The sequence below is a fragment of the Eumetopias jubatus genome, unplaced genomic scaffold (genome assembly GCF_037043125.1).
Source record: "Eumetopias jubatus isolate StellerSeaLion01/CBP00866 unplaced genomic scaffold, mEumJub1_p1.0 scaffold_5, whole genome shotgun sequence".
NCBI classification, from domain to species: Eukaryota; Metazoa; Chordata; class Mammalia; order Carnivora; family Otariidae; genus Eumetopias; species Eumetopias jubatus.
In genome coordinates this window covers 50,573,573-50,597,946 of record NW_028274811.1, presented here as the reverse complement: position 1 = coordinate 50,597,946, position 24,374 = coordinate 50,573,573, and the positions used below count along the sequence as shown (strand labels likewise).

At 40.2% G+C, this 24,374-nt stretch overlaps 1 protein-coding gene and 1 pseudogene across 1 annotated transcript in view; both read right to left on the bottom strand.

The window, feature by feature from the left end:
• The window catches only part of LOC114224668 (microtubule-associated serine/threonine-protein kinase 4-like), a 201,150-nt gene that overhangs the window by 62,444 nt on the left and 114,332 nt on the right, over nucleotides 1-24,374 (bottom strand). The gene's annotated exons all lie outside the window — the stretch shown is intronic.
• Nucleotides 18,115-19,155, bottom strand: LOC114224673 (mitochondrial carrier homolog 2 pseudogene; annotated as a pseudogene).

Genomic DNA, 24,374 nt, shown 5'->3' with positions numbered 1-24,374 from the left:
AAGAATGAAGGGGGAGTAAGTCGGAGGGGGAGACGAACCATGAGAGACGATGGACTCTGAAAAACAAACTGAGGGTTCTAGACGGGAGGGGGGTGGGGGGATGGGTTAGCCTGGTGATGGGTATTAAAGAGGGCACATTCTGCATGGAGCACTGGGTGTTATGCACAAACAATGAATCATGGAACACTACATCAAAAACTAATGATGTTGTGTGTGATGATTAACATAATAAAAAATTATTTAAAAAAATAAAAAATTTAAAAAAATAGAATGTACTGACTTAAGTTTTTCCGTTCTCTGGAAAAAAAAAAAATTGGTCCCAGTAAAATTCATCTGATGGAGGTGTCCTCTGTTACCTATTTCCACAGACTTATTCCATTGAGCTCATTGAACTAAACTCTTTCACTATTCAAAAGGAATCTCTAAGAGCCGTGACTTTCCCATCGTTCAGAGAAATCGTATTTTCAAAAATTTAAGCTTCATCATCCAAAATGCAATGGAAACCTACCAAAGGACTATAGCAAAGATATTAAAATATTCAAGCGGATATATATACATATACAAACAAATACAGACAGAGACACACATGTGACCTACATGTGTGTATATACACATGTACATATACACATATGCGCATATGTGCATATGTCATATGCTAGTACTATTTGAAAGCTCTGTTCACTCTAAGCAAAGTCAGGAAATGCTATTCCAAAGAACAAAGTTCTTTCAGAAGCCACCACTAGAAGAGTCTCAACTTGGATGTACTTTATCTTTCCTTCTAGAATTCAAATGCATCTTTATTTTTCATGAAAATTTACATATTCCTAAAACTTCAGCACACACCAACAGAAGAACTTTGATTTTAGCTTGTCGTATTTAGAAAACTCAGCAAGGTTCCCCAACTTTCCTAGTGCTCATGAACATGATCATAGTAGTTCTGTGTCAATAATACTTTTGTTACATGAAGAAAATCACAGTAGCCATTCACTTAAAATGTTTCTTGTGTTTCACTGTACTTTCTACATGTTATCTCATGTAATCCTCATGAAACAAACCAAGCAGGTAGTATTATCCTCCATTTTACAGCTTAAAATTGTGAATTCTTTGGTCAGAAAACCAACAATGGTTTCAAACATGAGCTTAATTCAGGATGCCACAGGCAAACACCACACATGAAGCATTCCAAATTCTGCCATTCTGTACCAAATGAGGACACCCATTTTAGCAGCAAAGAAAGTTGAAAAAGAAAGATGACTTCACTCTCCTTCCCCACTCACCCCACTACAAAAACACCCACATAATAATTTCCAGCACAACTAGCCACCCTCTCAGCAGAGATACATTATCTAGGCAATTGGTGATGACATATTGTGCGTGTTCCTCTGTTCCTGTCTTACTGAGAGGTCATCAGTTGGCTCAGCACACTATTTCCCAAATAAATGTTTTTACAGTGTACTGAAATTGGAAATAATTCTTTGTACCACCTTCACCCTCTCCCTCCTCCACCAAGTGGAAGGTGTCGGCAGACATGACACTATAAAGAACTCAAAGTGGGAGGGAACATCCTATCTATTAGGAAATAACCTAAAGAAGCCTGTGCAGGTGTTTTCTACACTGTGGGTCATGACCCACCAGTGGAATCAATTTATCAAGTCAAGGCCAGCATTTTAAAAGACACCAAAATAGAATAAAATAGAAAAGATCAAAATATACTACATACACTAAGGTAAAAAACTGTTTTATGAAACTCTGTTTCAGCAACGTGTTCTATAATCAAATAGGTGTGTATGTGTAGCATGTGTACCAGGCTGCAATATAAAATATATATCTTAGTGTAGGTTAGCAGAGTTCCTTGACTCCTCTCCCCTTTACCTCTCACATACAACTAACAAACTCTGCTGAGATTACCTGGCAAATAAATATATTCTGACCTCTATAACCCCCATGCCTCAACCACCCCTCACCATACAAATTCCCAGGCAAGCATTTCTCACCAGAACCATTACAAAAGCCTCCAAACTGACCTCTACTGTCATGCCCCTCCCCCAAATGCAGATCTGACCCCATCACACTCTACAACTTAAAACCTTTCAGTGCCTACACAATCAAATCAAAGCCTCTCAGCATGGCATACAAGGTGCTCTGCAAACCAACCCCAAACATCTTTAAAAATTCATCTCCTATAACTCCAGCCTCTGTCGCCACTCAGTAGGAACCCCCAAGCAGTTATCACACCCTGCATAACCTAGCTGCTCTCTGCTCAGGCTCTCTGTCTGAGACCCCACTCAGAGGCCTTCTCTTCCAGGGTCTTTCTGGAATCTTGGAATGGAATTAAACACACCCTGTAAGATCGATGTCTATATGATCTCTTAGCCATGAAAATTAGATTTCCTGTGTGCCTGTCTCTTCCACTAGGCACGAAGGATTTTATCTACCTCTTCGGGTCTTTATTCAAATGTCACCTTCTCACAGTGACAGCTTCCCTGCCTTCCCTGACCACCTTATCTAAATTTATACCCCGTCATTCCTTCCCCACCCCCTTCCCAGCACCCTCCACTGGCTTTTTTTCCTTATCACTCACCACTATCTAACTCATGTCTAAGTACATAAATATACGTAATGAGTTAGTTGTGTGTATACATATTACACATAGGCACATGCATGGACAATGTTAGTATAAATAACATATTCTTAACCTAATACCTTAATATCTGTCTCCACATATAGGAACGCCAGCTCCATCTTATGTCTTCTATTACTGCTATATTCTAATGCATGACACATAAAGAGGCACTTGATAAATACTTGTTTAATGAATAAATAAGGAAATACCATCAAGATCAGAGGTTGCAACTAAACTCAACTTTGAGTCTAAAGTTTTGCCCACTATGGAGTTGGTACACAATAAATGGTCCCGTTTAAAAAGTAAGAAGAGGGACGTGTGGGTGGTTCATTGGTTAAGCATCTGCCTCGGCTCAGGTCATGAACCCAGGGTCCTGGCATCCAGCCCCGCATCGGGCTCCCTGCTCAGTGGGGAGCCTGCTTCTCCCTCTGCCTCTGCTGTGCCCCACCCCCCCCATGCACTCGCATGCTTGCTTGCTCGCTCTCTCTCTCTGACAAATAAATAAATAAAATCTAAAATAACAGTAATAATTAAAAAAGTAAAAAGAGAAACTCTTATAAGTTGTATTCTCTCTTTTGCTGCATACTCTTTTCCTTTTAGCAGAAACGAGGACACAAAGAAATATAAGGCTCGACAGACCAGTTAGCTGACTGAAAGGAAAGCAGAAATTTGAGAGTATCACCATACCCTGGATATGGGCAAGGCATCTAAGACATGTTTAGGGATCTGTTGTCTTTTCAAAGTGAATACTATTAAAAAAAAATACTTCCCTAAAGTGGCACAAATACATAAAACTTAAAATGTTCTAATATGCTTATTTTCAGCACTCCTGTTTGTTGACATTAGAACAATTAAAACTCTAAAGGCATCTTATTCTTTGGGGGGAAGAAGTCTTTCCCATGCTACTAAGTCATGGGCACATCTAATATTTATAATCATTTAAAAAATCAGGTTAAGAATCTAAGGAGAATGATAAAATATGCATATGTTCTTGAAGCCAATAACTATAGCTCATACATGTACTATAGCAGTTTCTGTTACAATACAAATCTGTGACCAATACTTGAAACTAGAAAAGAAATATGAAGCCACTTAAAAAATATTCCTTCTGATCAAATGAAAGATTAATATAGATGTTCTAATAAGAAAAGTGTATCACTTCATCCTTACAACATAAATTAAAACTGGCAGAAACTTAAAAAGAAAAATAGTAAAATCCTGTAACAGAAAAGTAGCATTATCTCTTAAATATAACGTAATATTTCATTAAGAATAAGGCTGACATGGATGAAAAATAAGGAAACAACCACTTTTCAGCGTTCTAAGAAGAAAATGGAACATTTAAAGAGAAACAAACGCATGGTTATAAGCCTACAGAAGAACCACTGAAGGTAACACAATGTGAAAAGTTTCTACATTTCCTAAGACATAGGTATACTCTCCGGTAACTAAGTGAGGGCAAGAATGACCTAAACCCAAATCCCTAACTCATCATTAGCAGTCAGAACTCCACCTGGATAGATGACTGTATTTGAGTTTAAAACTTGCTTTGATTATGACATCCTCATTAACCAGGGAGACAGTCCAATACACAAACCCCTGCCCCAGGTTTCTGTGCTCCACACTTTACAAGTGTATTTTTAAAACATCTTACAACCAAATATCAAGAATTAAAACATTGATATAACTACTGTAAAAGCAAAGAGAAAGGGATGAACAAGAACTCTTTCCTCTGACAGGAAGAAAAATAATACCTTACTTGTTAAGGTGAGGCAATGTTTCTCATTGCCAACCACCTCTGCTTGGAAATTAAAATTCCATTAAAACTGACAATTTCTATATATATTCATTTATATAATAATATATATAATATATATTACATAAATATGTATTTTATATCCTTGAGTCAAACTTTGAAAATCTCCCTGCTTACCTTCAGCCACATCACCAGAAATATCCTAGTCATGTATTTGGCAAAGGCAGAAGGTGGGGAGGTATACCGGTAATAGCTTCCAGAATAGTATGCCTTGTGTAAATTTGACCATCACCAAATGTTCTTCCCAAAGTTGTTCGTTGTTGTTGTTGTTGTTTTTTAAATAGGAGACTAAGAGAAGTCAGCTTCATAAAGCATAATGTAATCAAACTCTGATTTGATTTTAAGTAATTTGGTCTTTCCTCTTATGGTTAAAGTGAGAAAAGTATTATGTGGTCATCTCATTAAAAAAAGAAAAATGAAAATCAATATGAAGTCATTCCTGGGAAAAGCACCCAGGTATCACCTTTGAAGATTCCCATTTTCTCAGAGTCGCCCAGCCACAAAGAAAGCTCAATTTTTTTCATAAGGGATTAAGCGCTTCACCTTATCAAATTCTTTATATTTCTATGCCTCATCAAAAATGAAGAATATTTCTCCCACATTTTAAAGAATTCTAGAAGGAAGTACTCAAAAGGCCAAGTCAGTAGTACCACAGCTAAACCTCCTTTTAGCAATGACGGTGTACAGCAATGCCCTCGCCTCAGCCATGAAACTAGCTCCGCTCTGGGCTAGTCCTCATCCACTCGATAAATCAAGCTTAATAGGAGAGCTAGAGTAAAGACTTCTAAAATAGATCTCATCGTGTTTAACAAGAATCCTCTGAATAACCAACAGAACAAACCATCTTGTAAACCTTAGAAATGATCAACCAACATTTGAGACAGAGGCTTCCACAGACTCACATCTTAGAGGAAGATATATCTGACTAAAAATGGTGTCCGGCTAATTCCCTGGCACCCCCTTTCCCAACTTTTCATTCAATGTCACCGAAGTTCAGAAAGAAGTGACTATTCGCAGTATCTCCAAAAACCAAGCCTGCCGAAAACACAAAGTACTGTCAGAATCTGGGAAGTATCCACTGTATGATAAGATGGAGATATACTCACACCTCTGCTCATAGCACATCCTCACTTGAATTCATTAATAGATTTTCTTTACAAAGCTGGAACGTTGCTTCCTAATTTTTCTCTCTTTTTTAAAGATTTTATTTATTTATTTGTCAGAGAGAAAGAGCACAAGCAGGGGGAGCAGCAGAGGCAGAGAGAGAAGCAGGCTCCCTGTTCATGGAGCTCAATCCCAGGACCCTGGGATCATGACCTGAGCCGAAATCAGATGCCTAACCGACTGAGCTACCAGACGCCCCGTTTCCTAATTTTTCTACCGTTTCTCTGACCCATGAACCTCCCTTTTCAGCTAAAATAGATGGCAGCTGTTCCATCCTGTGCCTGAGACCCTGATCTGGGATATAAGGAAGGCACTACTCCCTGAATACCTCCTCTTGCTACTCCGAGTGTGACCACCTCCCTAAACACTAAGCCCTCTCCATTCAGAATGACACTACAAATCCCAGACAACTACTTAGGAACTAAGGACAATGGGTATGTTGAACATCAAAATTGATGAGCCGAGGCCAGAAATTCTCACAGCCAAATCACAGCCTGCACTCACCAGTCATTTGACAAATACTCATTGGGTTCCCACCACACGCCAACGACTGTTCTATGTGCTTGAGAGACACTAGTGGAAAACAGAGACAAAGATCTCCGCTCTCCCAGAATTTATATTCCAATAAGGGAGGCAGATAATAAACGAATATAGTAATATAATTTGGTAGATAATGAAAAGCACCATGTCAACAAGAACAAAAAAAGCAGAGAGGGGTACATGGGGTTGAGAAGGGAGCGGAGGGACAGCAGTTTTAAATAGGGTGGTCAGTGTAAGCCTCAAAAAGAAAGTGACATTTGGTGAAGACTGGAAGGGAATTAGCCTCCTGGATATCCAGAGGAAGAATTTCTAACAGGGGCTGGCAACAGTCATAGAAGAGGCAGAGACAACGCCATGTCTGGCACAACTGAGAGTAACAAGGAAGCCACATGGCTGGAGTGGAATGGAGTGGAGGGAGGGGAAAACAGGAGTTAGTTAGGTCTGAGAAGTAACGGGGGCCACGTCATGTGTAAGGACTTCAGCTTTCACTCTGAATGCAATGTGGAGCAACTGCGGAATTTTGAGCAGCAAAGTGGGTGGTTCCGACTTACATTTTGGAAAGGATCTCTCTGGCTGCTCTGCTGAGCAGAGACCATAGTGAGCAGTGATGGCAGCAGAGAGACCATTTAGAGATCACAGTAGTACATACAGCGAGAGACAACAGCAACTCGGACCCAGGTATGGTAGTGAAGAAAGTGAGGAGACACCAGATCCTGGATCTACCTGAAGGCAAACCCAACAGAATCATCCAATGGCCCCGACATGCCATAAAAGAGGATAAACAGTGAAGGATGATTTCAACGTAGCCAGAGCAACTGGCAAGGGGAAGCAGCCAAGGACTGAGACAGAGAAGAGTTGTAGAACAGGACTGAGAAGCAGATGAAAAGTTTGGTTTGGGACACATTAACTTGGAGATGCCACATTCAAACAGACGTACAGAGAAGCAGTTGGAAATGCACACAAGGGGTGTGGGAGAGGTCAGCGCTAGAGATGTAAATTCAGAGACCATGAGTATATGGGCGGTAGCCATCAGAGCACATAGGACCACACAGGATAGATTAAAAATAGACAAGAGAAGAGGAATGAGAGTATACTCTGAGGCACTCCAACGTTAAGAGGCCAGAGAAACAAGAACCAGCAAAGGAGAGTAACAAGGAGCAACCAGTGAGGCAGGAAGACCACCAAGAGTCTGAAATGTCCTGGAGGCCAAGTGAGGACCACATGTGACACAAAAAAAGGACTTTGCTGTGCCATATGAGGTCTAAGAAATGACCACTGTAGCTCAAGGAGCCATGGAGGTAAGGGATAACCTCAACAAGATAGTCTCTATGAAGTAAGAGGATGAAAGCCTACTAGTCTAGGGGTTCGAGAGACGAGAAGAAGAATGAATTTGAGGCCATGAATAAAAATAACTTTTTGGAGGCGGCTGCCCATTTCAGCAATGACATTGTGAACATCTGGTAGGAAAGCAGGGCAAGAGAAGGTTTATGGAGATCCAACTAGTGTAGCATGCTTGTGTGCAGGCAAGCATGATCCAGGAGAGGGAAAATCTGTGGTAAAGAGAGGGGAGAATTGGTAAGGCAGTTTCTTTTTTAAATTGAGATGTAATTGACACATAACATTGTGTAAGTGTAAGGTGTACATTATGTTGATTTGATACATTTATACATTGCAATACGATTACAACCACTGTGTTACCTAACACCACTATCATAACACTTTCACTCTGAATGCAATGTGGAGCAACTGCGGAATTTTGAGCAGCAAAGTGGGTGGATCCGACTTACATTTTGAAAGGATCACTCTGGCTGCTCTGTTGAGCAGAGACCAACACTCTGGTTGCAATGTATAATGAAGATCTAATCTCCTGGCAAGTTTGAAGTTTATAATATAGTATTATTAACTGTAATCACTGAGAAGTGGATTAGATTCTCAAGAACTTATTTATCTATTAGTTGCAAGTTGGCAGCTTTAACCAACTACTCCTCAATACCCCCAATGGCCATGGCGGGTTTCTTCTGACTAGGTGAAAGGAGACAGGATGGGGACACTAAGAAAGGGACTGGCCTTAGACATGAGCGTGATTAGTTACTTAAAACTATCCTCTGACCAGCGTGAACGGTTACCTAAGCAACAAGCAGGGAGAGAGAGGATATGAGTGTAGACACTGGGTGAGGGGAAGTCTCTCTTCTGTTTCAATTTTCTCACCAATGTAGGGACCAAGTTCATCAGCTAAGAGTGAAGATGGAAGGAAAGATATTTAAAATCTGAGGAAAGAGGGGATCAGAAAAAGGCACTCTAAAAAAAGCCATCTTCATTATTAAGTAAGAAAATAAAATATTCAATTATTCAACTCAACAAACTGAAAGAAAATCAAATAAACCTAAGGGAAGCAAAAGAAAGAATCATTAAAAAGATAAAACAGAAATTAAGGGATTAGAATATAAGCAGTAGAACAGCTGGTTCTTTGAAAAGATCAATAAAATATACAAACCTCTCACAAAGCTTATCAAGAGGGAAAATACAATTATACAACATTGGAAATAAAATGAATATAAGCCAAAGAGACAAAGGAAATTTAATACAAGTATAAGGGAATACACATGACTTTATGCTAAAAATTTGAAAGGCTAGATGAAAAGAAAGGATTCCTAAGAAAATATAAATTGTCAAAATTGACTTGAGAAGCAGACTCCGAACAATTCAATAACTGTATGGAAATAGACAATGCTGACAATGATTTTACAGGGGAGCACTATCAAACCTTTATGAGACAGAATTTTTATGCTTTTTAAGCATGTTATATGGTATAGAAAAACAAAAAAATCAAAGAAAGTTTCCCATTTCATTTTATAAAACCCAGCATAACCTGAACATAGAAACTCCAAAAACAAGTTTAAGAAATATAAACCCATCTTACTGATAAATATAAATCAAAAATCCTAATATAATTATCAAATCACATACAGTTATAATGTGATATTGTTAGATGCTGAAACTGCATTTGGAAAAATAAATCAAAAAAATCATTCCTAATAAGATGTTTTAGTAAACTCACATTAAACATCTTTCACTAGCCAGTATGAGACCCTGTTTCACAATTAACTTCCAAAATCCTCCCATTAGCCTCAGAAGCACATATCAGTGCTCAACAAATATTAGCTAGTTATTACTATTATTACTGTGTTAAAACACTAATGTCTGCTCCTACCACTAATATTTAATATCTCCTTATAACGGTAACTATTCCCTGTCCTCAGGAGAGTTAACTATGGCCAATGCTTAAAAAAACTTAAGCATAAATTCAAGCAGGTTGACCACAAACTTTTCTAAAATGAAACACAAATTCTCTAAGGAAAAAAAGTCTGTGTTAATTGCATTTTAACAATGTAGTAGATCTTGATATGTGCCCTAATTTCAATGATTTAGGAAAAACAAATTTATAAAACACTGAATGGTAAGGCAAGAATAGTTTATGTCAGCTCACCTTGTAAAAGGTATAGGATTATGTATAACCTACTGAACATTCGGTCTTAATATTTACTCAGCTGATAGTTTATAAATAAGAAATTCTTCAGCTTAAGGAGGAAAAGAAAACTTTAAAAACCTGCCAACTTTATTTTACACTGATTTCCCACTGGGAAGAAAGCTCATTAGGTACTGAAGTAGTTGCTTTATATTTCCTCCAAAAAGAATTACTTAACATCTTCCCTTGAAACTCTGGAGGTTTGAGAAAGCCTTTTAAATCGCCAAGCAAAAGGAAGTAACTGAGGTGGTACCTTCTTGGTTGTAGTCAACTCTAGCGCAAGGCAACCTCATGACATCCACTATACGTGGATTCCTAGATTTCCGCCCCCCAAAAAAAGAATTCCCAAACACAGGCAGTTCAGTTCCATAACTCACTACAACCTTTCTGTATTTGAAAGATCCATTGCTTTTCCTCCAGAGAAGTCAGGAAATTCCTTGTTTCTTAGAAAATGCCAGGATGTAACTGTACTTGCTGTGAAAGACCAGAAGAGGAGGCGATACAGAGCTCGTGAGGTAAGCACATGAGAGACGAAGGTATTAAGTACAAAACAAGGTTACTCTTTGAAAAAGCTAAGTTTTGTTGAAGAACTCGACTGGAAGTCAAACAAGAGGCATGGAAGAAAAACTGAATAGCAGAGAGAGTAACCAAGAAGGAATAAGACCTCATATACAGGCTACATATGCGGAGGAAGAAAAAATGAGGGTAACAAAGCATTATGGTAACAGGGCACAATCAAGGTCAATTTGGGGAGATTAGGAATGCATGTGAAGTTCAAACAAGGGTTTTTCTTGAAACCATGAAATTGTGTTATCAAACACAATGACCTGTAATAGCTACCTCTAAGTTTGTTCACCAGACTCACAGCCCATTTCTCTGCAAACGGCCACCTGGGAGACACCGCAGCCATGTCCGCGCCGCGTGACTTTGCCCGAGCCCCAGCCCTGAAGTCGCCCCTCCACATGCTGAGTCAGTCCTGCTCTTGACAGTCTGCCTCTGCCGGGCCCTTGAACTGGCTCTAGGCCCTGGAGTTCGGTAGACTTCTGAAGAGCCTTTACTAAGAAAAGCCCATGCTAAACTAACAAAATACCAGCAGGTGAGAGGCCATGTGTCTGACTCAATGAGCAAGAAGATTTTGTGATCTGATAACCCATACTTAACGGTAAACTTTAAGGTACTCCTAAAAATACCTTCCAATATGTCCTCTTTCATTTTGCTTATGCTTTATTACCCCAGCAAAGCAAACCAAAAACTGGTTTTAAACATACGTATCATACCATATAAACCCCACAGATATCAAGAAGAGTCTTTCAAAGAAGGTATTTTTTAAAGCATACAGGATGTGAGCCTCTGTGCAATGGCCAAGAGCAACAAAACATTGTCACAGCTGAAATGAAGTCCCTCGTGTCCCAGCAAGAGCTCGAGGATGCAGGAAGGCTAACAGCTGTGCGGAGGCGGTGGGAACCAGGCCTGGACTCCGTTGTCACACGGCTTCCTTCGACCTTAGCAGGACTAAGCCTAAATGGAAATGACTAAGACAACTAGTACCTGAGAACCATCCCAGTGATAATGGGTAGAGATAATCTTCTAGAAACCTTTTATAAATATGAACATAAAGGAGATTTGGTACAGCCTCCACAACACCAAACTGAGGCCAAGGACACCAAAAAAATACCTCAGACTGAAAGGCTTAGAAGACTTTTCTAACGTGGAGATCTGTTAAATGCCTAGCACCCTCCCCAGGGAAATAGCAGAGAAGTCACTGAGAGCAGAGCGAGAAATTCATTTCTGAAAGCCTCTTTTCCAACTTGGGAAATTTAACTCTATGCCTTTGTAATCCCCAGAGACAGCTTGGCTGAGGCTGCACTGGGTGTAACCATATGTCAAAACTAATACATGGGATATGCTACTCACCCACAGTTTGTCAGAAAATAGTCAAAACTAAAAGTGCCAAAGGACTTTTTTCTTTATGGATAGGAGCATAAGGTGTGACTTTATAACATTAAAAATACTTTGTCCTTTACGTAGAAAGACAATTATTTAAACAGGCTATGTTTAAAAGACCAAAGAAATAGGCATTTCCTTTATTTGGGGGGGGTACTTGGGGGCAGCCACGTTGGCCATCTTTCTTTCTTTAATAGCAATTTAACCAAAAGTGAATCCTTCTCTCCATACTCCTCTACTTGGCTAGAAAGTCCTAGTCAAATCCTGGGTCTTCCTCCTTCAGGACTCAGCTCAGGATTCAGTCCAAGCTCCACTAGGAAATCCTCCCTCCTAAGATCCAAGGCCCCATGGAAATCTTTACTTCCCTCTAGCTGAGTGTGCATCACCTAGGATCAGACGGCCAAGCACCCCCCTACAGGCCAGAGACGCAAATAAGAAAAACAAAACAGAACAGACCAAGAGAAACAATAAACAAGAAGCAAGATGTTCCCTCTACCGCAGGCTGGTTTAAGAGGCAGGGGAGTGTGTGGAGAGACCCAGGCGGAGGATAAGTACACGAGGAACAAACCTTTTTGGATGAATCCCACCAACAATGTTCCCGGTAGAAATTATTTTTTATTCTAGGCTTCTTGGTACAGAACTTAAGATGACACTAACACAAATAAATTTTCCCCAAAAACATAGGCCTCACTAAAGGAAAACTCAATCGAAGCAAATTCAACCCATTTTCTGATGGTTTATATAGTTTCACATTATAGAGAGAATACTCACATATAATTAGTGTTTTTACCTTCTACAAGTGTAACAACTTCCAATACTTTTTTAGCAAAAATCATCCTGAGTTACTATTACCAAGACATCAGTTCTCCCCAGTTTGATCTAGAAGATTCAGTGCAACCCCAATTAAAATCCCAGCAAATTACTTTGTGGATACTGACAAAGTGATTTTTTTTTAAAGATTTAATTTATTTGAGAGAGAGAGAGAGCGTGCACGTGAAGGGGGAGGGGTAGAGGGAGAAGCAGACTCCCTGCTAAGCAGGGAGCCTGATATGGGGCTTGATCCAGGACCTTGAGATCATGACCTGAGCCGAATGGAGACGCTTAACGGACTGAGCCACCCAGGCGCCCCCTGACAAAGTGATTTTAAACTTTTTAAGAAGAGACAAAACACCCAGAATAGTCAATACAATTTTAAGAGAAGCAGAAACTTGGAAGACTGACACCACCTGATTTTAAGACTTACTATGAAGCTACAGTAATCAAGACCATATGGCTCCGGTGAAAGAACGGACAGATAGATTCATGGAACAGAACAGAGAAGACCCGACAGACCCACATAAATTGTCGATTAATTTTTGACAAAAGAACAAACCAACATAATAGAGTACAGACAGTATTTTCAAAAAAATGGTGTTGCAACATGTACATGCAAGAAAATGACTCTAGATGCAGACCTTACACCCTTCACAAAAATTAACTCAAGATGTATCTTAGCCTTAAATGTTAAATAGAAAACTATAAAACTCCTGGAACATAAGAGAAAACCTAGATGACCTCAGGTATGGAAATGGCTTTTGAAATTTAATACCAAAAGTGTGATTCACGAAAGAAATGAGAGCTGGACTGGACTACAATTAAAAACTTCTGCTCTGTGGACGACAGTGTCAAGAGCATGAGAAGATAAGCCACAGACGGTGACAAAGTATTTGCAAAAGACAAATCTGATTAAGGACTGTTAACCAAAATACATAAAGAACTCGTAAAACTCAACCCTAAAAAAACAAACTACCCAATTAAAAATTTAGCCAAAAACCTGGATAGACATCTCACCAAATAAGATATATATATAGCAAATAAGCATATGAAAGGATACTCCATATCATATGCCATCCAGAAAACATAAATTAAAACTAAATGAGTTGCCATATACACCCATGAGAATACCCAAAATCCAAATGACTGATAATATTGAATTCTGGCAAGGATGTGAAGCAACGGTAACTATCATTCATTGCTGGTAGGAATGCAAACTGGCCGAGCCATTTTGGAAGACAGGTTGGCAGTTTCTTAGAAAACTAACATACTTTTACCATATGATCCAACAATCATGTTCCCTGGTGTTTAAACAAAGGAGTTGAAAACTTATGTCCCCACAAGGACCTGTACGTGGATATTTATAGCAGCTTTGTTTGTAACTGCCAAAACTTGGAAGCTACCAAGATGTCCTTCAGTAGGGTAAATGGATACACCAGAGTATGGAGTATTATTTGGCACTAAAAAGAAAAGAGCTATCAAGCCATGAAAAGACATAAAAGAACCTCAAATGTGCATTGCTAAGTGAAAAAAGCCAATCTGAAAAACCTATATTATATGATTCCAGCCACATGACATTCTGGAAAAGGCTAAACTATAGGGACTGTAAAAAGATCAGTGGTTGCCACAAGTTGAGCCGGTGGGAGCGGGATAAATAGGTGGAACACAGGATTTTTAGGGCAGTTAAACTACTCTGCATGATATGATAATGATGGATGTCATTACGCATTTGTTCAAAGCTACAGAATGTACAAAATCAATAGTGAAACCTAAGGTAAACCACGGATTTGGGGTAATCATGATGTGATGTGTCAATGTAGATTCATCAATGGTAACAAATAAACCATTCCGGTAGGGGACATGGATAGTGGAAGAGAATGTGCATGCACAGGGGCTGGGAATATATAGGAAATCTCTTTACCTGCCTCTCCATTCTTCTGTGAACTATAAACTTCTCTCTAAAAAGATTTAATAAAAAAATCATCCTGAGTAATGGTTTTCTTCTAGAATCTTTAAAGAGTATTCCTTGGAAGTCTTTTTCTTTTAGACTTCAATGGAGGTAAACTGAGTCAAAATTAAATCCACTTTGGAAACAAGTCAAACAGAAATAATACAGGCTTAAAATCTTTATTTTTAATCCTTTTTTTTTAAAGATTTTATTTATTTATTTTGACAGAGAGACAGCGAGAGAGAGAAAACAAGCAGGGGGAGTGGGAGGAGGAGAAGCAGGCTTCCCGCTGAGCAGGGAGCCCGATGAGGGGCTCAATCCCAGGACCCTGAGATCATGACCTGAGCCGAAGGCAGATGCTTAAATGACTGAGCCACCCAGGCTTAAAATCTTTACTACATTCATTTGCAAAGTGAATCTCCTAGCAGGATCCAGTATTTCCCAAATTTGTTTTTTTATTTAAATTCAGTTAATTAACATATAATGTATTATTTATTTCAGGGGTACAGGTCTGTGACTCATCAGTCTCATATAATACCCAAGGCTCATCACAACACATACCCTCCCCAATGTCCATCACCCAGTCACCCCATCCCTCCCACCCCCCTCCACTCCAGCAACCCTCAGTTTGTGAAGAAGACTTTTCTCCTACATTACTCTTCAGGACTGTTCACATAAACGTACTTTGAAAAATCCTGGATTATATACAAAGGGTGTAAAATGGGAGCTACCGATGAGTTAAATTCTGAAACAAAGCTGCCAGGTCAAAACTATGCTCTGTTCGTTATAACAGGTATCTGGAACTTTCATACACTGCTAGGAGGGGTTTAAGTTGGTGGAAACACTTTGAAAAAACTGATGGGCACGGATTCCTAAGGTCAAAACTTACACATTACCATAAAACCAAACTCCTAGATAGATACATGCAATTGTCATGAAATACCACATGTAAGAGTGCCCATGGCAGCAGGACTCAGAGTGACTCCCCACTGAAAACAACACACGTTGTTAATGGCATAAGGGATAAAACCATAGTAGTATCTTCACACAATGGGTGTGATGGTCAGACAAATGCTCCCTTCCCAAAATTCCACATCCAAATCCCTGGAACCTGTGACTACTACCTTCCACGGCAAAAGGATGTTGCAGGGGTGATTAAGTTAAGGAGAATGAGATGGGGAGAAGATCCAAGTGGGCCCTGATTGTAATCACACGTGTTCTTCTAAGAGGGAGGCAGAGGGAAATTTGAGGACAGAAGAGGTAAAGTGAAGAGGAAGCCAATACTGGAGTGACATGTTTTGACAATGGAGAGAGCAGCCTCAGGCCAAGGAATCCAGGTGGCCATGAGAAGCAGAAGAAGACAAGGAAACAGAGTCTCCCCTCAGAGTCTACAAAATGGAGTCCCGCCAACACGGTGACTTCAGCCCCAACTGCAGACTTCTGACCTGCAGAACTGTACCACAATAAAGTTGCAGGGCTTTAAACTGCTTTGTGATACTCAGTTACAACAGTAACAGGAAATTGATGCAATGGGGTACTATACAGAAATGGGAAAGAATACACAACTGTTACCCATGACAACAGGCAGGATTTTCACAGGCATCCCAGTTGGAAAACGAAACCAGACACAATGGGGCACAGTGTAGGATGGCCTTCCTATCAAGTTCAATAACAGGTCAAATGAATGCATAGGGGAAAAGGTCAGAACAGCCATGATCTCTGGGAAGTGGCAGGGACTTGAAGGGATGCACAAGAGCATCTGGAAGAGGAATCTATTTCTTAATAAAGGTTGTGGTTACACGGGTCTAATGTACGCTGAGAAAATTCATCAAATTACACACAAGTAATGTGTATACTTTTCTATCCATGTAGTATACATCAACAGAGGTTTTGTGTGGTTATTTTAACTGTATTTTTTTTTTCTTTTTAACCATTAGATCCAAATGACTCATAAAATAAATCCCTCTAGGGGAGGCCCTGGTTGGGAGCAATCCACTGCGTGGCCACTCTCACACTGTGAGGGAGAGAAACAAAGATAAGGAGGCCACTGACTATACCCAGGAAGTCGATAAGGAAACCAGAAGAATTAGATTCTGAACAAACAAAAATAAATCAATGATTCTAATAGAACATGAGGTTTTTGCAAATAAAGAGTCTAGAGTGACAATTCCAGCTTTCCAACAATTCCACCCATTATGTTATACTAACAAAGTTAGATTAAGAATTTAGTAGAGAAGCTCCAGTGAATCCACTGGGCTAGGGAAGGTGGGCATGTGTCTGTAGTCTCACATTTAGGGAAAAAAGATGAAGAAAGACAACAATCAGTGAGAAAAGGCCTGCCCAGCTCACAAGGTCATGAGGCAACCACAGGGTCCTTCTCTCTTGTACTCTTATCAAGTGCAAGAACAATAAAAGTAATAATACTTTGACCTTGACATGTTACATATTAGAAAACATAACCAACACCACTATAGCATGATAGAGTTTAAAAGAAACATATAGTATTTTCCTAATACATATTATTAGGAAATAGTAATACACACACACCCCAACCACTGCTTCCTCTAGCATATCAGATCAGAATGAATCTGAATGCAAAGTCACACAGTTTCTATAATTCTAAATGAATAAATCCAGTAGAGACAGGGAAGAAGTTAAACTTAAAGCATTACAAGGAGGACCGAAGCAGAGATGGGTCATGCCAGTTCCAGAAAGGGCAAGTCCTGACTTTAACAATGTAAGGAGGGAGGCAGCAGAGACTAGTACTTTTTCTTCCCTTATATTATTGGGGCCAAGGGTATGAAGGTATTTGCCGGCTGGAAAAGCTAAGAGTCCGTCCTACAGTTCAAACAGTTTGCAGTCTACATGCCTGTATGGCACCAAACCTGGGTGGAACGCTTCATTTTCTAAAGCTTAAGATCACCTTACTGCAACACCTACATGTACCAGAAGAAGCTCGGAGACACTGAGAATCACAAAGCCAGTATGTCACCAAGTGGAGATTCCAACACCCTGGTGACTCTCTTTATCCCACATTTGGTCTCTTGTGAATCAGTTTCACCATTAACACAGTGATATGGGAATAGGCTTAATACTGCACTCCCACCCAAAATTCACATGTAGAATGAGCACTGTACACCTCAATCCCACTGAATTCTTAATTTCACTAGATTTTCACTGAAATCATATAACTGCATATAAAATAATTTTATAGTAAACTCAATAGGAAATGGAGAGATCAATAGTCAGAATGTCAATATGGCTTTGAAAATGCATTTTGACACCTCAATGTCCCTGAAGGTAATATGGTCAAGCTCAAAACATACATTCTCAGTTATCTGAAAGGCAGAACAATGAAGGATTTTGAAGCTTCGGGAAATTGAGAATCTAGAAAAAAACCTGAAAGAAAGCAAACTGTCAACAACAGCTAAATCTGGGTTGTGTCTGTGATATTCTTCGTGCCTTTCTGGAAATGTGGAAAGTGTCAATTTTAGCGGAAGGAAAAATTAAAGAATTTCACAGAAAATTTCTATGAAACAGCCACCTGTAAAAAATGTTTTGGGTACTTTTAGGAAAAAAACAGTAACAGGCATGAAAGAAAAGTCTAGCTTTGAAAAACAAAGTCTTAACAGAGAAAATTATATGCTTTCTACTGGCACAGCCCCATAACTATCTCTCAGTGTAAATTCTTATTAATACCTATCCCATTTTCACATAATTTTAAAATTTCAGCATTTTTTTTCCATTTTCCCAAGATTAAATAATTATTAAAAAAGCGCGCCACACTGTATAGAAATCAACATTCTCTCCCATAATTCTGTGCATCTGGGACTATAGAAATGTCACTGTCCCTGCCCCACATCTTCAAATTAACATTCTCAGGTCACAACAATAAGTCTTCCCAAAGGGGACCTTCCAGAAAAACAAGCTATTTCCTCGGCTCATATTTCCCTCTTTTTGTAGCTTGCACCAGCAATCTATCCAAGAAGTATATACTGGGGAGTAAGGAGGGCATCCACCAGCAAGCCCACAGTTGTTGACAGCCATGAGATTAGAGACAAGCACAAAGGGATAGGTCTACATACTGGCAAAAAATCCTGTGACAGCTTGGGAATAACTCTTCATTTCACTCATGGTGGAAACCCCACTGTCCAGTGCATAGGTATTGACGAGGTAGGCCAGTGAGTTACAGAGCCACAAAGAAATGATGTCACCTAGGAGGCGAGGTATAAGACCCGCAAAAAATCCTAGGATGCCCTCTTCGCGATAGATGGTTACTATGGAGTCATAAAGTCCACAGTACTTGGATTCTCTGCCAATGAATTGTACCATAGATCTCAGAGTGATCACGTGGAAGGGATGTGTGATGAGGGTAGCAGCAGAACGGGCCATCGTCTCTCGAGTTGTCTCCTTGATAACTTGGTCAAAGGAAAGCGTGACTTCTTTCTGTACATTTCCGGGGCCTAAATCCTCAACCTTGTCACATTCTTGGTAATGCTGTAAAACTTTACCATGGACCACAGTTCCAAGGACACCTGAACACAGTCTTGGAGTTAAGCCTGTGAACAACCCACGCTTCCCATCGATGCTCGCAATGTGCTGAGCATAACAAGAGACCAGGAAGCTGACATACTTGCAGCCCAAAAATATTTCGTCCTATTGTTGGAGGAAGAGGCTCATATCCCACCTGGATGAGCACCTTCAGGTACATGAGCAGCTGGGACAGGATGGTGAGGCCGGAGCCCAGGAGCACCTGACTGGCCACGTCCACCATGATGGCACCCGCGGACGGACAGACCGAGCCACCGAGCGGCCAAGCCGCTCAAAATTTCAGCATTTTTAAATGTGTTTTTTCCCCAGAAAATTTCTATGTTCTCAAACACATGCTACCACCCCAGGAAATAAATTCACTTTCTGTTGAAGAAAATGCATGAAAACTGAAATTCAATTCTTTTGCATGTTATCATTACCGTTTTAAACGATTAATGGCTAACAAATGGGTTTACAACAGAAAACCCATCTAAGACCTGAACAGCAGGCAAATCTGCAGCTCACTATAACTAGAGGGAAATGACTGTTTATCCCCTATAAACCGAAGGCCAAGTTGAGGGAATGCAGAAAGCCAACCACAAACTCAATCCCAATAAGGAGGTCAGAACAGCGTGCAATGGTTACCGCACGGAAGCCGCTACTGTCCTTCTTATGGAAAAGGCAACCAAAGCTCAGAGTTCAAGCAGCTCACTGAAGTCAGTTTCATATGATGAGCTCCAACAAAACATTCTTTGTGTCATGCAATCCTGCCTCTACCAATAAAATTCAACATCACCAAGAGCTCACTGAGACTCTGAGAGGCCCATTCACAGTGCCATGCCATCTTTCAGCCACTGGCCAGACAGTCATACCCATGCTGCTTCACGATTAAGAAAATGCAGTGCAGGACGTCTGGGTGGTTCAGTTGGTTGTCTGCCTTCGGCTCAGGTCATGATCCCAAGGTCCTGGGATGGAACCCCATGTCTGGGCTCCCTGCTCAGCAGGGAGTTTGCTTCTTCCTCTCCCTCTGCCCCTCCCCCCACTCGTGTGCGTGCGTGCTCTCTCTCTCAAATAAATAAATATTTTTAAAAAAGGAAAGAAGAGGAACAGGAAAAGGAAAGGAAATGCAGTGCTGGGGGGCCTGGCAGGCTCAGTCAGGAGAGCATGCAACTCCTGATCTAAGGGTTGTGAGTTTGAGCCCTACCTTGGGTGTAGAGATTTCTTTTTTTAAGATTTTATTTTTAAGAAAAAAAAAGAAAATGCAGTTCAGAGTTAAGTGTAACCCAAGCTGGCGGTTAAGCCAAGACACTAATCTCATTTTTCCAACTCCCAAGTCTTACACTTTCTTCCACAAATCATAAAAGCAAACATGCTAGCTACAGGGGCCGCAGGGTATAATAAAACCAGGACAAGCTTTGCACAGCTGGGTTTGACTCTCACTTGGTAGTTTTGTGAACTTAGAAAAGTTATTTCTTTGATTTCTAGTCTCCTCATTTTAAACGCATCTATCAGCACCCATCCCCTTCCCTGGAAAGACCAGAATAGATGTGTGACAGATCTGGTACTTACGGACACTCAAATGGTAACTGTTAGTATTATCCATGACAACACAGGCTCTTGCCTCGTAGTAACTATTTCATTACGCAGTACTGAATGCATGCTAGCCCAAGAAATCTACCCTTTGAAGTCAACACAAAGAGTTCAAATACTTCACAATAAAGAGTTTGAAAGGCACTGCTCTTTACCACAGTATATGTCCTTTGGGTTTATCACTCCAGGGTCTAAACATTTTCCCAATTATGGGCTGAATTACATCTCCTCCATCAAATTCATATGTTGAAGTTCTAAGACCCAGTACCTCAGACTGTGACTATATTTGGAGATGCAGTCTTCAAAGAGGCAATTAAAATTAAACGAAGTCACTAGAGTAGTGTCTAACCCAATCCAAGGAAATTAAGACACAAGCACAGAGAAAAAACCACCATGTGAAGACACAGGAAGAAGATGGTTACCTACAAGCCAAAGAGAAAGGCCCTCAGAATAAAATCAACCCTGCCAACACCTTGATCTTGGACTTCCAGCCAACAGAACTGTGAGGAAATAAATGTCTCTTGTTAGAGCCAAGACCCTGATATTTTGTTGCGACGGCCCCAGAAGAGGGATGCACCCATCCAGTGCCATCCTCCCCCACCTGCAGCCCAACCCAGGTACAAAGGACACACAGCTGTGACCACCACTACCACACAAGGTGCTTGAAAATTGCCACAAATGAGTGCTAAAGTAGAACCTGTTGTATGCTAGTCGATCCGGTATTTCCAGTCCACAAAAGAATTAACCTTTTCTATCACTTTCAACAGTAGTGGCTAGCTCATAGGCCTCCATGAGGAGGAACTGGAATTCAGGAGCAGAAGAGCTCTGGCCCTCTACTGGTTCTTCTTAAGTCAGACTGGGCTCTCTTCAGGTGGAAGCCTCCCTATAGGGAAACAGGTTAAGGCCCAGATGGAGCCTTACTGCTCCAAGTCCAGGGGCACCACAGAGCTTTCAGAGTTAGGGCACTTTTTTTTTTAATATTTTATTTATTTATTTGACAGAGAAAAAACATGCACGAGCAGGGGAGGGGGTGCAGAGGGAGAAGTAGGTTCCCCACTGAGCAGGGAGACCAATGGGGGGGGGTCGATCCCAGGACCCTGAGATCATGACCCGAGCCGAAGGCAGATGCTTAACCAACTGAGCCACCCAGGGCAGGTATACTTTCAAGTAAAAATTACAACAGCTTTGAAAGTGCTATCTTGTCATTTGCAACATCATGAATGGACCTACAGAGTATTACACAAAGTGAAATAAGTCAGACTGAGACCAAAACCATATGATTTCACTTACATGCGGAATCTAAAAAAAAACAAAACAAAAGAAAACAAAAAAAAGAACAAGCAAAACAGAAACAGACCCCTAGATACAGAGAGAACAAGCTGGCGGTTGCCAAAGGGGTGGGGGGTGAGGGGAGGGAGAGAGCAGAGATGAAGAAAATGAAGAGATACGATATCCCAGTTATAAAATAAGACATGGGGATGTAATGTACAGCATAGGGAATAAAGTCAATAATAATGTAACAGCCTTGTATGGTGACAGATGGCTACCAGACTTATTGTGGTAACTAACTCAAAATGTATATAAATACCAAATCACTACGTTGTACACCTGAAACGAATACAATACTTTATGTCAATTCTTCAATAAAAAATTAAGGCAAAACAAAAAAATTACAATAGTTTTCAAAGACTAGCACTGCATTTATAGTTCCCTGACTTACACCAGATTATAAAGAAACTATATATTACCACTGTTATTTTTAGATGTTCAGATAAAGCCTAAGAGCAAAGTTTCCTGTGCTCAAAACATTTACTCAACACAGAGTAATTCAGCTATGGCTATTTATCAATCTAAGTTAAACTCTGCTGGATTGTCCCCAGAGAGCTAAATCCCCATTTTACATAATGGCAATTATTCAAAATGCCTGGTCTGAAGAAAGATAGGGACTAACCGAAGAGGAAGAATGTTTATGAAACACTGGTTTGAGGGCTTCATCTCATCACTTTAAACAACATAAAGTTACTATTTCTCTGTTCCACCATCAGAACACACATTTTCCTAGAAAATTCTACATTTTGGCAGAGTAGCTTTTGGTAAGAAGTTATGGACAACAATCATGACAATTAACATTCCCTAAAAGAATATACAGAATGACATGTCTTATTAACCTCAAATGCTACTTCCTTTTACAATAAATTTAAATTTCAAATTACAAATTGCCCCCCCCTTCCATTTCACATGGTATTATGAATAAGGGGTGTGTTTGGGCTTGGCTCTGTCCTCCAACTCACCTTGGCATACTTACTGAACCCTCTCCGCCTCAGGCATGGATTGCGGTCATGATCACAGGCGTAAATCAGATGGTGAAGGTGTCTCTGCTACCCTCAAGTCCCTTGTACTGTTGAAGATGAATAAAAATTCTGGGGACAGTAGAGCACTATTTCTCAGAGTAGTCCCTGGATCAATTCAACTGGTATCACAGGGGGTTGGCTATTAAAGATGCAGATTCCTAGGCTGCAGCTAGAGTTTACTAATCTCAGGACAGTGCCCAGATATCTTCATATTAATCAACTTCCCAACTGATTCTTATACTGAGGACAGTTTAAGACCCAAAGCAACATACAGTACATGCTACTGGCACGGGGCCTTGGCCTCTGATACTACCATTTAGAGCTTGTGTGACCATGGGGAAGTTACTTCACCTCACTTCCCCACCAGTATTCTAGGGACAACAGTACCTACCCCGAGAGGTGCTGGAAGAGAACGCAAAATAATCTACACCAAGTCTTCAACATGCTGCCTAACACACAGCACATACTGAAACATGTGGGCTGTTATAATTACAATATACAAAAGGACTTTGAATTTATTGATTAATTTTGGTTGAGTCACTGATTAACACATTAAAACAAAGTGAGTATTCTAAGGGAACCATGGAAACATGTCTTCTGATGGTAAGTCACAAGGTTCTGAGGGCTCAGATTTTAAATAATGTTTAATGGTAAATGCCAGGCATATGGCTCTAAGAACACAGGCTGAAAACGGAATTCTGTAGTCAACAAGGTTTGCATTTCACAACATCTTAAATGGAGGTGTCAGAACAGACTTGGGGGGACCTAAAACCATTCCTATGAAACATAATTTGTGCCATCCAAAATCACACCACAGCATTCGCCTGTATAATTACGTATTTGGCTCAGATTTTGTTTTTATCATTTATATCTTTTGTTTTCATCTTAAAAAAAGAAATTCCTATGTACCAGTAGAGCAGAGATTAGAAACACACCTGGGACTTTCGTACAACTAAAGCAGCACATGTATTTAATTATGGTGAGGTTTCTGTCATTATCATTCTAAACATGCTCATGCTATACCCATTAAAAACAGAAAAAAAGGAAGCTGTGGGGAAATGCAGACAGCACATGGTAAGTTTAATCTTTAGATGATCTCAAATGAATCTGTGCAAGCAGAATTCTAAATTACTGCATGTAAATAAAAAATGTGAAATCTGCCCCTCCAATATCCACTCTCCAGAAACAGCTTCTGGATCATTTTGGAAGGGAGCCCCATCCAGGAACTAGGTCCCCAGAAGAACCATGATGACTACTCAGTGCAGTTTCTGTGGCTTGGGAGACACAAAATATTCACAGCTTGATCCCAGATTAGGAAGCCCATAAGAACCCTCATGCTAATTGAGTGATCCCTCTTCCAGAGTACCTGGTACCCTAAAATATATGAAATTTCTGACTGTCTACTTAAAGGACAATAAGCTCCAGATTCTTATGCACAGGAAGACACAAAAGATATGTAATAAAGCACAGGAGCAGGAACAATGGTGATCTGTGGCAGGCATTTCATAAGAGGGTAAGTAGAATACGGA